At 43.0% G+C, this 14,619-nt stretch overlaps 8 non-coding genes and 3 pseudogenes across 8 annotated transcripts; all 11 read right to left on the reverse strand.

The window, feature by feature from the left end:
* Positions 1-550: 550 nt before the first annotated feature.
* LOC137882873 (U2 spliceosomal RNA) lies at positions 551-741 on the reverse strand. The gene has a single exon (XR_011104292.1). It is a non-coding gene; the product is annotated as a U2 spliceosomal RNA (small nuclear RNA).
* A 181-nt stretch (positions 742-922) lies between these two features.
* Positions 923-1,035, reverse strand: LOC137883167 (U5 spliceosomal RNA). Its single transcript, XR_011104558.1, has one exon. It is a non-coding gene; the product is annotated as a U5 spliceosomal RNA (small nuclear RNA).
* A 496-nt stretch (positions 1,036-1,531) lies between these two features.
* Positions 1,532-1,695, reverse strand: LOC137882694 (U1 spliceosomal RNA). Its single transcript, XR_011104120.1, has one exon. It is a non-coding gene; the product is annotated as a U1 spliceosomal RNA (small nuclear RNA).
* A 723-nt stretch (positions 1,696-2,418) lies between these two features.
* Positions 2,419-2,582, reverse strand: LOC137882713 (U1 spliceosomal RNA). Its single transcript, XR_011104138.1, has one exon. It is a non-coding gene; the product is annotated as a U1 spliceosomal RNA (small nuclear RNA).
* Positions 2,583-3,255: 673 nt separating this feature from the next.
* Positions 3,256-3,446, reverse strand: LOC137882890 (U2 spliceosomal RNA). The gene has a single exon (XR_011104309.1). It is a non-coding gene; the product is annotated as a U2 spliceosomal RNA (small nuclear RNA).
* Positions 3,447-3,625: 179 nt separating this feature from the next.
* Positions 3,626-3,739, reverse strand: LOC137882564 (U5 spliceosomal RNA). The gene has a single exon (XR_011103997.1). It is a non-coding gene; the product is annotated as a U5 spliceosomal RNA (small nuclear RNA).
* A 496-nt stretch (positions 3,740-4,235) lies between these two features.
* LOC137882707 (U1 spliceosomal RNA) lies at positions 4,236-4,399 on the reverse strand. The gene has a single exon (XR_011104133.1). It is a non-coding gene; the product is annotated as a U1 spliceosomal RNA (small nuclear RNA).
* A 672-nt stretch (positions 4,400-5,071) lies between these two features.
* On the reverse strand, positions 5,072-5,283 carry LOC137883064 (U2 spliceosomal RNA; annotated as a pseudogene).
* A 1,132-nt stretch (positions 5,284-6,415) lies between these two features.
* Positions 6,416-6,562, reverse strand: LOC137883056 (U2 spliceosomal RNA; annotated as a pseudogene).
* A 179-nt stretch (positions 6,563-6,741) lies between these two features.
* LOC137883084 (U5 spliceosomal RNA) lies at positions 6,742-6,856 on the reverse strand. The gene has a single exon (XR_011104482.1). It is a non-coding gene; the product is annotated as a U5 spliceosomal RNA (small nuclear RNA).
* A 496-nt stretch (positions 6,857-7,352) lies between these two features.
* Positions 7,353-7,535, reverse strand: LOC137882825 (U1 spliceosomal RNA; annotated as a pseudogene).
* Between the last annotated feature and the right edge of the window lie 7,084 nt (positions 7,536-14,619).

Below are 14,619 nucleotides of genomic sequence, written 5' to 3' on the forward strand. Positions count from 1 at the left end.
AAAGCAAACACAGCCCAGCAACCAAACGAAAATCTAAGCATGCTAACAATGGAAGGATCTTCGGAACACATTTCTCCCACAAAGAAGGGAAAATATCGGTGAGGAGAACACGCAATCATTTTAGGCCCATCCAAAAAGCCACACCCACTTCTCTCGGCAAACCCGGGCAATTTGCATTACTCAACACACAGCTTCACAGCATACAACAGACACTGCTGCACAGCTACGCTTGCACTTTTCTGGACAATCTGCAAACGAAATAGAGCCTACAAAATGACATCACCCACAATCTGACTCGGAGGACGGAAATTAGCATTCAGAGCTGGAAATTTCCCCAAGCAGTCAGGGCTGATGTATACAGTGATTTGAGGCTGGGAGCACAGTGTTGTTCCACAAAGGGCCTCGGTAAGGAGTAAACAGGGCCTTTGTTTGCCACAAGTCCCGGCCTTGAAGACAGACAGCGACTGTGACTGGCGTCGTTCATTTCAGAGTCAAATCAATCAACAGACTGATCCATTTAGATTGGTGTTTGGTTGTCCACAAGGCATTTAAAGAGTGCACCGTTCCCGGCAATGCTGCAATACCGGGTCAATGCGTGGAGTGAACGGAGCAAGCCCCTTTTTCATCTCCCAATGCTAAAAATCTGCTTAATACATTATCCTCATATAGAGGACATATCAGATATTAAACTGATAAGAACAGATACTACACTTGATCTTAGCCAAAAGGCCGAGAAGCGATGAGCCCCAACTGTTTGCTTCCTGCGGCAACCTCCTGACACATTTCTCCCTTGTCGTGGTGCAGTTCATTCAATGGGTCATGGCAGTGGCTGCTGCTTTGCACACCCGTCCAAACCCTCCATAGTCAAGCACCTTGGTCTAGTTAAGGACACCTGTCTTTCTTTTCACAAGTGTACAAGGCTCAGCCAAACGTCAAAGCCTGCCAAAAATAGGTTTAACTCATTGGTGTTCCTCTCCACGGAAGTCTTTAGTAAAAGGCGAAAGACTTGTGCTTTATGAAGAGAAACCAAAGTAAGTACAGCACTCTTGTCGAGAGCAGCTGAAGACCCTAGTCGTCCCAGTCAAAACGCTCATGGTAAGCCTGAGTTGACGTGCCCTGTTCCAAATCCAAAGCCACACCCCTGCCCACATCTTAAAGAGGGCAATATTCTCCAATGTACTATTTCCTTCCCTCCATTCAAAAGCACAAATCTCGCTGTGTTATTTTTTCTTCATTTCACTGTTGATTCAGAGCTGGAAATTTCTCCCAGCAGTCAGGGCTGATGTATACAGTGATTTGAGGCTGGCAGCACAGTCCTGGTGCAGTTCTTTCAATGGGGCATCGCAGTGGCTGCTGCTTGGCACACCTGTCCAAGCCCTCCATGGTCAAGCACCATGGTCTAGTTAAGGACATCTTTCTTCCTTTTCACAAACGCCCAGGACTCGGCTACAGGAATCGGCAAGCGGAATAGCAGCATGTTGAGGCCCATGTCCGTCTACCAACCGTGTGATATTTTTTTCAACTTAAAAATCAGGGGAGAGCGCGAACGCAGTCCCCCACTACCAGAAATTATGCAGTCGAGATTCCCACATTTGGGGAATTCGCAGTGGTCAGTGCAACCGGAGTGCAATGGTTGAGCCTCGCCCTGGGTGAACCACCTTCTTGATCATGGTATCTTCCCTGCCAGGTAAGTATGAGCTAGAAGACACAAAGACAGGGGTGGCATTCCCAGACACAGTACTCTGGATGACGGTTCCCAGATGGCATAATCCCAGAGTCAGCATTAGCTTCCCTTGGCAAGCTGTTTCTGCTTCTGAGAAAGCAAACACAGCCCAGCAACCAAACGAAAATCTAAGCATGGTAACAATGGAAGGATCTTCGGAACACATTTCTCCCACAAAGAAGGGAAAATATCGGTGAGGAGAACACGCAATCATTTTAGGCCCATCCAAAAAGCCACACCCACTTCTCTCGGCAAACCCGGGCAATTTGCATTACTCAACACACAGCTTCACAGCATACAACAGACACTGCTGCACAGCTACGCTTGCACTTTTCTGGACAATCTGCAAACGAAATAGAGCCTACAAAATGACATCACCCACAATCTGACTCGGAGGACGGAAATTAGCATTCAGAGCTGGAAATTTCCCCAAGCAGTCAGGGCTGATGTATACAGTGATTTGAGGCTGGCAGCACGGTCCTGGTGCAGTTCTTTCAATGGGGCATAGCAGTGGCTGCTGCTTGGCACACCTGTCCAAGCCCTCCATGGTCAAGCACCATGTTCTAGTTAAGGACATCTTTCTTCCTTTTCACAAACGCCCAGGACTCGGCTACAGGAATCGGCAAGCGGAATAGCAGCATGTTGAGGTCCATGTCCGTCTACCAACCGGGTGATATTTTTTTCAACTTAAAAATCAGGGGAGAGCGCGAACGCAGTCCCCCACTACCAGAAATTATGCAGTCAAGATTCCCACATTTGGGGAATTAGCAGTGGTCAGCACAACCGGAGTGCAATGGTTGAGCCTCACCCTGGGTGAACCACCTTCTTGATCATGGTATCTTCCCTGCCAGGTAAGTATGAGTTGGAAGACACAGAGACAGGGGTGGCATTCCCAGACACAGTACTCTGGATGACGGTTCCCAGATGGCATAATCCCAGAGTCAGCATTAGCTTCCCTTGGCAAGCTGTTTCTGCTTCTGAGAAAGCAAACACAGCCCAGCAACCAAACGAAAATCTAAGCATGCTAACAATGGAAGGATCTTCGGAACACATTTCTCCCACAAAGAAGGGAAAATATCGGTGAGGAGAACACGCAATCATTTTAGGCCCATCCAAAAAGCCACACCCACTTCTCTCGGCAAACCCGGGCAATTTGCATTACTCAACACACAGCTTCACAGCATACAACAGACACTGCTGCACAGCTACGCTTGCACTTTTCTGGACAATCTGCAAACGAAATAGAGCCTACAAAATGACATCACCCACAATCTGACTCGGAGGACGGAAATTAGCATTCAGAGCTGGAAATTTCCCCAAGCAGTCAGGGCTGATGTATACAGTGATTTGAGGCTGGGAGCACAGTGTTGTTCCACAAAGGGCCTCGGTAAGGAGTAAACAGGGCCTTTGTTTGCCACAAGTCCCGGCCTTGAAGACAGACAGCGACTGTGACTCGCGTCGTTCATTTCAGAGTCAAATCAATCAACAGACTGATCCATTTAGATTGGTGTTTGGTTGTCAACGAGGCATTTAAAGAGTGCACCGTTCCCGGCAATGCTGCAATACCGGGTCAATGCGTGGAGTGAACGGAGCAAGCCCCTTTTTCATCCCCCAATGCTAAAAATCTGCTTAATACATTATCCTCATATAGAGGACATATCAGATATTAAACTGATAAGAACAGATACTACACTTGATCTTAGCCAAAAGGCCGAGAAGCGATGAGCCCCAACTGTTTGCTTCCTGCGGCAACTTCCTGACACATTTCTCCCTTGTCGTGGTGCAGTTCATTCAATGGGTCATGGCAGTGGCTGCTGCTTTGCACACCCGTCCAAACCCTCCATAGTCAAGCACCTTGGTCTAGTTAAGGACAGCTGTCTTTCTTTTCACAAGTGTACAAGGCTCAGCCAAACGGCAAAGCCTGCCAAAAATAGTTTAACTCATTGGTGTTCCACTCCACGGAAGTCTTTAGTAAAAGGCGAAAGACTTGTGCGTTATGAAGAGAAACCAAAGTAAGTACAGCACTCTTGTCGAGAGCAGCTGAAGACCCTAGTCGTCCCAGTCAAAACGCTCATGGTAAGCCTGAGTTGACGTGCCCTGTTCCAAATCCAAAGCCACACCCCTGCCCACATCTTAAAGAGGGCAATATTCTCCAATGTACTATTTCCTTCCCTCCATTCAAAAGCACAAATCTCGCTGTGTTATTTTTTCTTCATTTCACTGTTGATTCAGAGCTGGAAATTTCCCCCAGCAGTCAGGGCTGATGTATACAGTGATTTGAGGCTGGCAGCACAGTCCTGGTGCAGTTCTTTCAATGGGGCATAGCAGTGGCTGCTGCTTGGCACACCTGTCCAAGCCCTCCATGGTCAAGCACCATGGTCTAGTTAAGGACATCTTTCTTCCTTTTCACAAACGCCCAGGACTCGGCTACAGGAATCGGCAAGCCAAATAGCAGCATGTTGAGGTCCATGTCCGTCTACCAACCGTGTGATATTTTTTTCAACTTAAAAATCAGGGGAGAGCGCGAACGCAGTCCCCCACTACCAGAAATTATGCAGTTGAGATTCCCACATTTGGGGAATTCGCAGTGGTCAGCACAACCGGAGTGCAATGGTTGAGCCTCGCCCTGGGTGAACCACCTTCTTGATCATGGTATCTTCCCTGCCAGGTAAGTATGAGTTGGAAGACACAGAGACAGGGGTGGCATTCCCAGACACAGTACTCTGGATGACGGTTCCCAGATGGCATAATCCCAGAGTCAGCATTAGCTTCCCTTGGCAAGCTGTTTCTGCTTCTGAGAAAGCAAACACAGCCCAGCAACCAAACGAAAATCTAAGCATGCTAACAATGGAAGGATCTTCGGAACACATTTCTCCCACAAAGAAGGAAAATATCGGTGAGGAGAACACGCAATCATTTTAGGCCCATCCAAAAAGCCACACCCACTTCTCTCGGCAAACCCGGGCAATTTGCATTACTCAACACACAGCTTCACAGCATACAACAGACACTGCTGCACAGCTACGCTTGCACTTTTCTGGACAATCTGCAAACGAAATAGAGCCTACAAAATGACATCACCCACAATCTGACTCGGAGGACGGAAATTAGCATTCAGAGCTGGAAATTTCCCCAAGCAGTCAGGGCTGATGTATACAGTGATTTGAGGCTGGGAGCACAGTGTTGTTCCACAAAGGGCCTCGGTAAGGAGTAAACAGGGCCTTTGTTTGCCACAAGTCCCGGCCTTGAAGACAGACAGCGACTGTGACTCGCGTCGTTCATTTCAGAGTCAAATCAATCAACAGACTGATCCATTTAGATTGGTGTTTGGTTGTCCACAAGGCATTTAAAGAGTGCACCGTTCCCGGCAACGCTGCAATACCGGGTCAATGCATGGAGTGAACAGAGCAAGCCCCTTTTTCATCTCCCAATGCTAAAAATCTGCTTAATACATTATCCTCATATAGAGGACATATCAGATATTAAAAACGAGGCCTATTTGCAGGCCTCAGCTCGAATAAAGATAAGAAATACCTAATTAATTGAATAAAAAAAAAAAAAAAAAAAAAAAAAAAAACTTTTTTTATATATTTTTGAGATGAGAAAAATCATGGAACTATCAGAATACATGTTACTGGTTCACATAAGATAAGGATGGAACACAGCAGAACTTGGAAAACTCAAAAGCTCGATCTTGAAAAACAGCACTTTTAGGGTATTGTTTTTTGGAAAGTATGGGTATCCAAGACTTTTAATATGCTGGGCTCTTAGAACAACTGATATAGGCTCTATATACACAGCTAATCATAGATACAGTGAAACATTTATGAAATATAGAGCATTTCAAATTAGAAAACTGATCAAATACTCCAATATTTGAATAAAAAAGTATTTTTAAAATTCAAAAACACTCTATATCACTTCTATGTATCACTCATGATGTTCATTGAATCAATAGACCGAAGATTGGACCTTTTTTGAGTGTTTTAAGCTCTTTCTATGCCCTTTTTAGTTATTTAGTTTAAGGTCAAATCCTGCTTCGACTCTCTGTTCAGGGCTGTATCTCAGCCCCCCCCTCTCCGATTTTCACCATTGAGACATCCTTCGAACCGTAGGAGCCAATAGAATTGCCTGGAATTGAAAGCTAGATGATTGACAGCACTATTAGCCAATAAAGCTCAAAAAGGTCCAGCTCTGAAATCTGATTTGCTGAGCTTCCAACCCTCCCAAGAATCCGAGGAGTGTCGGAGAGACACGAATCGAACGGATTCACACGGAGCAGCAGCAGCTGGACAAACATGCGTTGGAAGTACGGAGATATTCCATTTTTTCGCTGAGATTCGACCAAAAGTAAGTACAATATTCGATGAAAGCTGTGTGACTTTTTGTGTTCGAAGCTGAATATCTCTGCGATGGTTTACCGGGGAGAGAAATGGAAACTATGTCCGTAATCTCCGTCAGGCGCTCGTGCTTTTTCATGCTGCATGTTTGTAGGTAGCACGTTGCTAACGGAGTGTAGCAGCCTTTTTCTCCGGTCTGTCCCAGTCATATCGAGTATGATTTATGATATTTTGTTATTTGTTTGCTTGGCTGATGGGAGATGTGTTTGTCTCATGTAGAAGTGACCTAGTTCATGTTGTTCCCAGGACGCTGAGGTTTCTGCAGAACTATAACATCACTATATTCGTTCTTAGTGGGTTCTCTGCCAGTTACTTTTAACACAAAACTCTCTAAGTTTTGATGTACTCTGCGTCCAAATGGGGGACCCTCAGGTGTATCTGGTTAAACTGATAAGAACAGATACTACACTTGATCTTAGCCAAAAGGCCGAGAAGCGATGAGCCCCAACTGTTTGCTTCCTGAGGCAACCTCCTGACACATTTATCCCTTGTCGTGGTGCAGTTCATTCAATGGGTCATGGCAGTGGCTGCTACTTTGCACACCCGTCCAAACCCTCCATAGTCAAGCACCTTGGTCTAGTTAAGGACAGCTGTCTTTCTTTTCACAAGTGTACAAGGCTCAGCCAAACGGCAAAGCCTGCCAAAAATAGGTTTAACTCATTGGTGTTTCTCTCCACGGAAGTCTTTAGTAAAAGGCGAAAGACTTGTGCGTTATGAAGAGAAACCAAAGTAAGTACAGCACTCTCGTCGAGAGCAGCTGAAGACCCTAGTCGTCCCAGTCAAAACGCTCATGGTAAGCCTGAGTTGACGTGCCCTGTTCCAAATCCAAAGCCACACCCCTGCCCACATCTTAAAGAGGGCAATATTCTCCAATGTACTATTTCCTTCCCTCCAATCAAAAGCACAAATCTCGCTGTGTTATTTTTTCTTCATTTCACTGTTGATTCAGAGCTGGAAATTTCCCCCAGCAATCAGGGCTGATGTATACAGTGATTTGAGGCTGGGAGCACAGTCCTGGTGCAGTTATTTCAATGGGGCATAGCAGTGGCTGCTGCTTGGCACACCTGTCCAAGCCCTCCATGGTCAAGCACCATGGTCTAGTTAAGGACATCTTTCTTCCTTTTCACAAACGCCCAGGACTCGGCTACAGGAATCGGCAAGCCGAATAGCAGCATGTTGAGGTCGATGTCCGTCTACCAACCGTGTGATATTTTTTTCAACTTAAAAATCAGGGGAGAGCGCGAACGCAGTCCCCCACTACCAGAAATTATGCAGTCGAGATTCCCACATTTGGGGAATTCGCAGTGGTCAGCACAACCGGAGTGCAATGGAGTACTTCTCCGCTCTTTGCAGATGATGTTGATCTGTTGACTTCATCAGGCGGTGACCTTCAGCACACACTGGGGCAGTTTGCAGTCCAGTGTGAAGCAGTCAGTATTAAAGATAGCACCTACAAGTACGTAGCCGTGGTTCACAACTAGAGAGTGGAGGATTGCTCACCCCTAGGTGGGAGTGAGTGACTGCCCAAAATGACAGAGTTTGAGTATCTCTGAGAGAAAACATTATTCACATAGTGTTTCTTTTCATCCAGTTTGCTGGGAACACAACTCAAAAGACTTTGATTGTGTGGAGGAAACGCTAACATTGGGGGAGTTGTACTTATTATCCAATTTACTGACAATTCCTCTAAGTAGAGTTTTATTGTTTGGAGGAAGCAGTAATAAAGAATAGTGTTTCTTTATTAGTTTAGTTTTTTTTTTTTTATAAAGGCTCTGGTCTTGATTCATTACCTCTTGTTTTGGTTTTAGTGCGGGCCTTTTTTGATCTAGTGCTGATGAGGTGCACGTCGCCTGTGATAACAGGTTTACACTGTTTCATGCCTCTTTTCTTTTTCTTGGCCTTTTGTCCTCCTGTGGACGATTGAGTCTTATTTGACTGGCCTTCTGTATAGATACACATAAGTAAAATAGTTATTATAGGTTATCCCAATGCGTGAGTTATATCACAAGCTGTTAATAACAAACTTATTAACAGAAATCTAGTTTATATATTTATTTTTTGTTTTTTTATTAATCATCTTTGGGTCGGTTTTATTTTTGTGATATATCCAAAGTATATTATCATTTGTATCAGCAGAAATGCTCCTATGAGCTTTACAGGGCTTTGTGAGGGTGTATTGTAATCCTCTTTTTTCTTCCCCTGAAACAAACTTCCACTTGTATCTGACCTCAAAGACAGCTGTGGGGTGTAAGGTCACAGGTTCATAATGAAATAGTTTATGGTCTGTTCTTCAGTTACCAAGAAATATAGAAATACAAACACTATGCACATATCACTCTGTATATATCATAGTGGTGGGATAAGTAGATATTTTTGGATAAGTATTTGTTTTATGTTTTCCACAATAGTTGATACTATTAACAGAGAGGGTGCTTTCCTGCTTGGAAGGATGGTTTCTCAGTACAGCAAACATAAATATATCACCGCACTTGAGATACTGAATCTTCCCAGTTATAGTTTAAAGATGCTTAAACATACATAATATTGTATCTACAACCTTTAAGGCATGGTTCCTTATTTTGTGATAAAAGATCATATTAATCTTAGACATAAAGGATTCTTCCTACCATTGTCACAAGGCTCTGAAGATGAGTGAAAAATGAGTATTGTTTCTAACAGTGACGTAAGGGAGGGATTTGCTTCTTTTTCTGCACATGTTCCATTCTCCTATAAGTCCTAATATTTGATTACTCCAGTATTTCTCAATTTTTTGTTCAAACGGAGTGCCTAATTTGTTTTGATTCTATTTTATACAACTAGTCAGGTTTTTTAATATTTGCATGTTTGTTTTTGTGTCTCAGTTATTAGGGATCGGCACTCTCTTTTAGTTGACCTTATTTGCTTTAAAGATTTGGAGAGGCCGAGTATAATGTGTTGAAGCAAGTCTAAGTTTTCATGGACATCGCTAGGGAGAAATGAGAAAGTTGTAAAAGACTGATTTGTGGTCTTTTGTGGCCATGGCTTAATCCCTTCTTGTCCTGTTTACCAGTCTGACCTCTGACACTCCCAAGTTGTTAGCTGACTCTTGTTGATACAAGAGCAGTTACTGAAGGCTGTTCTGTACTGTTTCTCTGTTAAGGCTAATCCTGTCACTGTTTGTCCTTCTACATGGATATCAAAGCAGATAAGAGTTTGTTCCTCATGGTCAGAGTCTGTGCATTTTAGCATTAGAGCTAACTTTCCTTTGTCATAGCCGAAGGTATGAGTCACACATGACCCATTATGTTCTCTAGAGTTACTGTGGCCCCATCTCTGTAGCAAGGTTACCCATTGCCAATTCGAAGAGGTCAATTGAGGGGGGATTTTGCAAGACTTTACACTGAGGCTGAAAACCGATCCAGTTGGGAATGGTGCAATTAGGTTTTTGTTCAATTTAAATCAGAAGTATCTAGCGACTGCAGAAACATTACTAGGAAGTTTCTTAACCTTAACGCTCTGTTAGTGTGGCAAGCAGCTGATGTGTTTGTGGTTTGTAGGTCAACATTAACTTTTTCCCATGTTATAATCTGTGCTTGTTTATACATGGTAATTTTGGAGGCATATTTCCACACAGTCCTTTGACCCAAAGAGGCCCAAGTGACAGAGGTTATGACCAATATACTTAATAGCAACATTAGTTTTATTAAAATCCTAAGTAATTTGCATTTCCATTTAGATTTTTTCTTATTCACTGTGAATTCTGGTTGGTCTGGTTCTTTTGGAGTGGTTTGTGGATTCTCAGGATCATTTATAGGTTTTATGACCCCCATCCTCCTCTGATCCTGTAGGAGACACAAGAGCACTCTTTTGTGAGAATTTTAATCTTGTCCTGGTTACAGCTGGAGTATTAGAAGGCTAGCAGCACAACAAGCGCCAGCCTCTGTCAGCGTCATGTTTATAATAACTTGTAATATATTTTTTTTCACCCCGCCATTTTATTTCTAAATTTCTCTCACATTGTCGAGAAGTCACTGGGGGATCCCCTGCACATGAAAGATCAGTGGCCCAATCATGTGACATTGCAGGGCATGCATAGTATTTGAACAGGTTATCTACATTCCTCCAAGTCTGCCAGGCGTCAGCAATAAAATCACCTAATTGTCTCTTTTTGTAGGGTTTTATTATTCCTTTATCTTGTTTCACAGAGGTCAGAATTATTCTGCCCTTGTCATCCTTTTTCGTGCACTGATGGCGTATCATTTCAGTTAGTTCCATCATGGTAAGGTTTGAAGTTGTCCTAGTTAAGACATCTGTTTTGAGACAGGTATAGATCTGTCTGTCACATGTGGTGAATCCCATGTATCCTCCCTTGCAGCAATTGCCTGGTGGGTAGGTATGGTCCTTTCTGACTAAATTAGCCATAATCCTATTTTAGCAAAATCACACATCGTGACTCTGCAATGCCCAGGGCCCTCTGTAGCCCCATAAGTGGCAGTTTTCTTAGGCAGTCTATTTTTTTTCTGATCACATCCACTTTTATCAGTATGTGTCTGTATGCAGGGTTTTTTTTCTTCTTTTTTCTCCTTCTCCACTCTACCTCTGTTAGGTGGTCAAGGGCTATAAATCTTCTTTTGTTCTTTGTCCGCTTCAGACTGCGAGTGTAATTTGGGTGAATCCCCCTCCTTTTTTCTTCTCTAATCTACCCTTTTGAGCATGCAAAGGGGCTGCATGTTGACGGTGCAGAGGTTTGTGAAAAGATACATATTATGTCCTCTTTTTATACCGTCCTGGGTTAGAGTACATTTTTGTGGGGTTTCTTTTTCTCTTTCTTCATATTGGTCTGGTATTCATTCAGTCCAGGTGAGGCAGTGACTGGGGTTTTCAGGGTCTAACACCCTCCTCATCTTAGTTCCCCCCCTGTCCTCCGTGTGACAAGACATTTGGCAGTGCGTCTGGTGAGAGGGTGGTAAATTGAATAATCTAATCCCTCAGCCATTATTTCTTCCGAACTTGATACGGATGTGTAGGACCGATTTGTTTTAGATTAACAATATTACCTTTTCGGATAATCACTTCGTCTGTGCCTTTGCAAGTAGTTTGTATTGGCTATCCTGGTTTCTTAATCCCTCTGTCTTCCCATACTTTCCCTTGTCTCAAAAGAGGGGGTTATGGTTAGATTTGTCAAGGATATAAGCAACTAGTTTAGGCATAGATAAATTCTATTTTAATTTCAGGTTTATATGGTATTGAGTAAATTATTTCACATCCTACTTGTTCTAATAGGTCGGTGACTATTTTATTTTTAAATGTGTCTTTACAGTTCTTGCGGGAGCAGCACGAGAAGGATACACTTTTGTATCTCCACCACCATTATCTGTGATAACTAGGAAATACTTGTTACCCATCGCTGATTTTGATTAAAGGTCCCGCTACGTCAGCCGAAAAGTGTTCTCCGGTTGTACGAGTTTTAATGTGTCTCATTTCACTTTTAATACGTGGCATGCTGCTTTTTAAGCGCAATCTTCGCATTGTCTTTTCATAATATTAAAGTTCTCTTTTAATTTACGAAAGGTTAACTTACAGTTTTTGAGGAATTTTCTCATTCTCTCTAAACCTATGTGACCCAGTGATTGGTGGAGGTTCAACAAAACTCTTTGTGTTTCATGTGAAGGTATTACAATCCTTTCATTATGCTCCCATTCTTTTGGGAAAATGCAGATTGATTAATACGACGTGCTTTGCACAGCTGCTGTCTTATTTGTATCAACAGAGTGTGGATAATCGATTCGATTTTGCGTCATACTGTCTACCTCTTCGTTGAAGCGTGCATCATCTGTTTTTTTTCATTTTTGTGACTCTTTACATGTCTCATCTATTTAAGTTTTGGATTTGCTGTAAGGGATTGTCGGTTCAAGTACCGGTAGCATGGGGTATTCTGATTGCACGGGTTGTCTGTGTCCATGATAGTCATTAAACAGATCATCTCTTGTTTGACTTATGCCGGCGTACTGTTGGTGCGGCGGTGCATAGGGATTAAGCGGAGCATTCGGTATCACCGGCTCTGGAGCTCTAGGCGGGGGTCTTTTCATAGCGGTCACTAAAGCTTCATATTTGTCGCTTCCTTTAGTGACTATCACTATTTTTTGGTTTACGTATTTATTCAATACGCGTCTCAGGGCTTCTATGGCTTCCCCTGAATCATAGCCGTATTCCCCATCACCGAAAAGAGTCATCCCTATCGTTGCTGTGGGTTCTTGTCTGAGCGCTGCTCTGATGCCATTTTCCATCATATCTGTGAGTAACACACATTGAGTATACATATATATATTTTCATCTCCTCGTAAGAATAAATGATTTGCACTTAATTCAGCCAGTTTAAATGGTGGCCTGGGGTATTTTGGTTTGGGCTTGTTACATTGACTAATGCCTGTTTTATTCAAGCCAGATTAAAGGGAGTAGTGTCAGGTCCCTCTGACTCGCTATCAGTAAACCATTCTCTTTATGACTCCGGCTCACCTCGGAAGGCTGCGGCTTTCATTTTGGGATTGTTTTGTTTTGTCTCCACTTTGAAATCTCTGGGTCGTTCTTTTTAGTCCCTGCTAATATTTAACCCTTGCAGCAATGGTTCCTCAGATAACGGGAGCACTTCCGTTTCCTTCTCCTTGTTTTATGTTGAATTCTACGGATTCGAATAATGATTGCCTACAGTATAGAACAGTTAGCGCGTTATAGTTTCACTTACTCCTTGATCCTAAAGTTAGTCAGGTTTCACCCCGTGTCTAACACTCTTACTTGATGGACCGGTTAAGTAAAGCTTCTACCCCTTACCGTTTTAACGAGACTTTTATAGGTCGTGATTACTTTTTTAAATGGGTCCTTGGTGTTTAACTCGAGGTTCGTGATGTGTACTCGAGCCCCACGTTGGGCGCCATGAAGCGTGCACGGCGCCTGCCCCGTTTCTAGGCGGGGAAGTCGTTCGCACCTAACATGGTGGTCACTCCGTCGGCTGTCCCACCTGCAAGGATATACGTTCCTTTTTGAGGTGCTGGAACAAAACCTTCGGCCTTTTATCTCACCCCGTAGCTAAATCGTTAGGATTTCGGATTAATTGTCTTCTTTAAATTCTTTTACGGCTAAAGCCCTAGGCATTCTCAATGGGATGCAACCCTAGCACCCTGTATGTAATAGTTATGTACTTCGTCTGTACTTTACTATTGCCTATTGTGAACATTCTCACCATTTTATGACTAATACTGCCAAGTCTTCACTCAGGGTACTTACCTTAAGCCCCTCTGCATGCTTCAGTCGTCACTTCTGATCACACCATTAACAGACAGGGGAAGAGGGTTAAATTGTTTTAAAAGACCAGAATACGTTGTTTGGTTTCAGTCTCTTACAAAATGTAAGGCCGGATTTTTATTTAGGTTTTTTGCACAACAATCTCATACAACAATTTCAAGTCAATGAAACAGTTTCTGTGGTACAAGAAATAAGTCTAACACTCCTTCTATATGGAGTTTTCCTCTTTATCAGTTCTCACTGATTTTGCTATGAGGAATAATCCAGTCACTTTCTAAGGGGGTAAGACCCCTAAGTCCAGTTGGGGGAAAAGCCCAAACTCACAGATTCTCTGCTCCTTTTTATGCTGCTAAACAGCTCCACCTCCTTCAGGAAGCTCCACCTCCTTTAGGCAAAAATTGCTCCCGTAGCTGCGCCTACGGTGTGTAGATAGATACTGAATTGTAAGTCGCTTTGGATAAAAGCGTCTGCTAAATGACTGTAATGTAATGTAATAATGTAATGTATTGAGTAACTCACACACAAGTCCTCCCCTCTTTTAGAGCGAACACAGAATGTAACTGGTTTGATCCTGTTCACAAGAGGAAGCATACGTTTTAGAGTGACTATTCTAATAAAGACACATATACAGTTTATATGGTTCATCACATCTATCAAAAAGTAAAGCAAGTTATAGGTTTAATAATTTCTATCAAAACGTCAAAAGGTTTATAGGTTCAATGGTTATACGTTGATTGAAAAGGTTTACAGGTTATAACAGTTATACTTTTATACTTTCATACTTTTCTACGATCTCTCAACAGCAGGAACAAAGAACAGTGTTTCCGCCCAGTTTCGAACAGGGGACCTTTTGCACGGGAGCCGAAAAATAGTAAGGCTAAACTCTCTTAACTTTTCCCACTCATTCTCTATGGTAGTTGTTATCACTACGGGTGTCATATATTTTTGGCCACAAGCGGGATTTTGGGGGCGCTGTTTCTCACCTTCCATACCAGTAAGGAGACCCTTGTTTTCCCCTTTGACTGACAGACGTCCCAGCATCACACAGATACAGTAAACAACCTTTACACGGAGTTTTATCACAGCTCTATCTTCGGACAAACAGACATATCAAACGTAAGTACGGCTCATTGTTTCTAGTACTAAATGAACACTTCTCACTTGTATTTGTGGGTAAAATGTTTATATAGTTTGTTTACGTTTTGTTAGCATTGTCAG

Source organism: Cebidichthys violaceus, unplaced genomic scaffold (assembly GCF_023349555.1).
Source record: "Cebidichthys violaceus isolate CVI_PGR_0920_01 unplaced genomic scaffold, fCebVio1.0.p SCAF_32, whole genome shotgun sequence".
In the NCBI taxonomy this organism is placed as follows: domain Eukaryota; kingdom Metazoa; phylum Chordata; class Actinopteri; order Perciformes; family Stichaeidae; genus Cebidichthys; species Cebidichthys violaceus.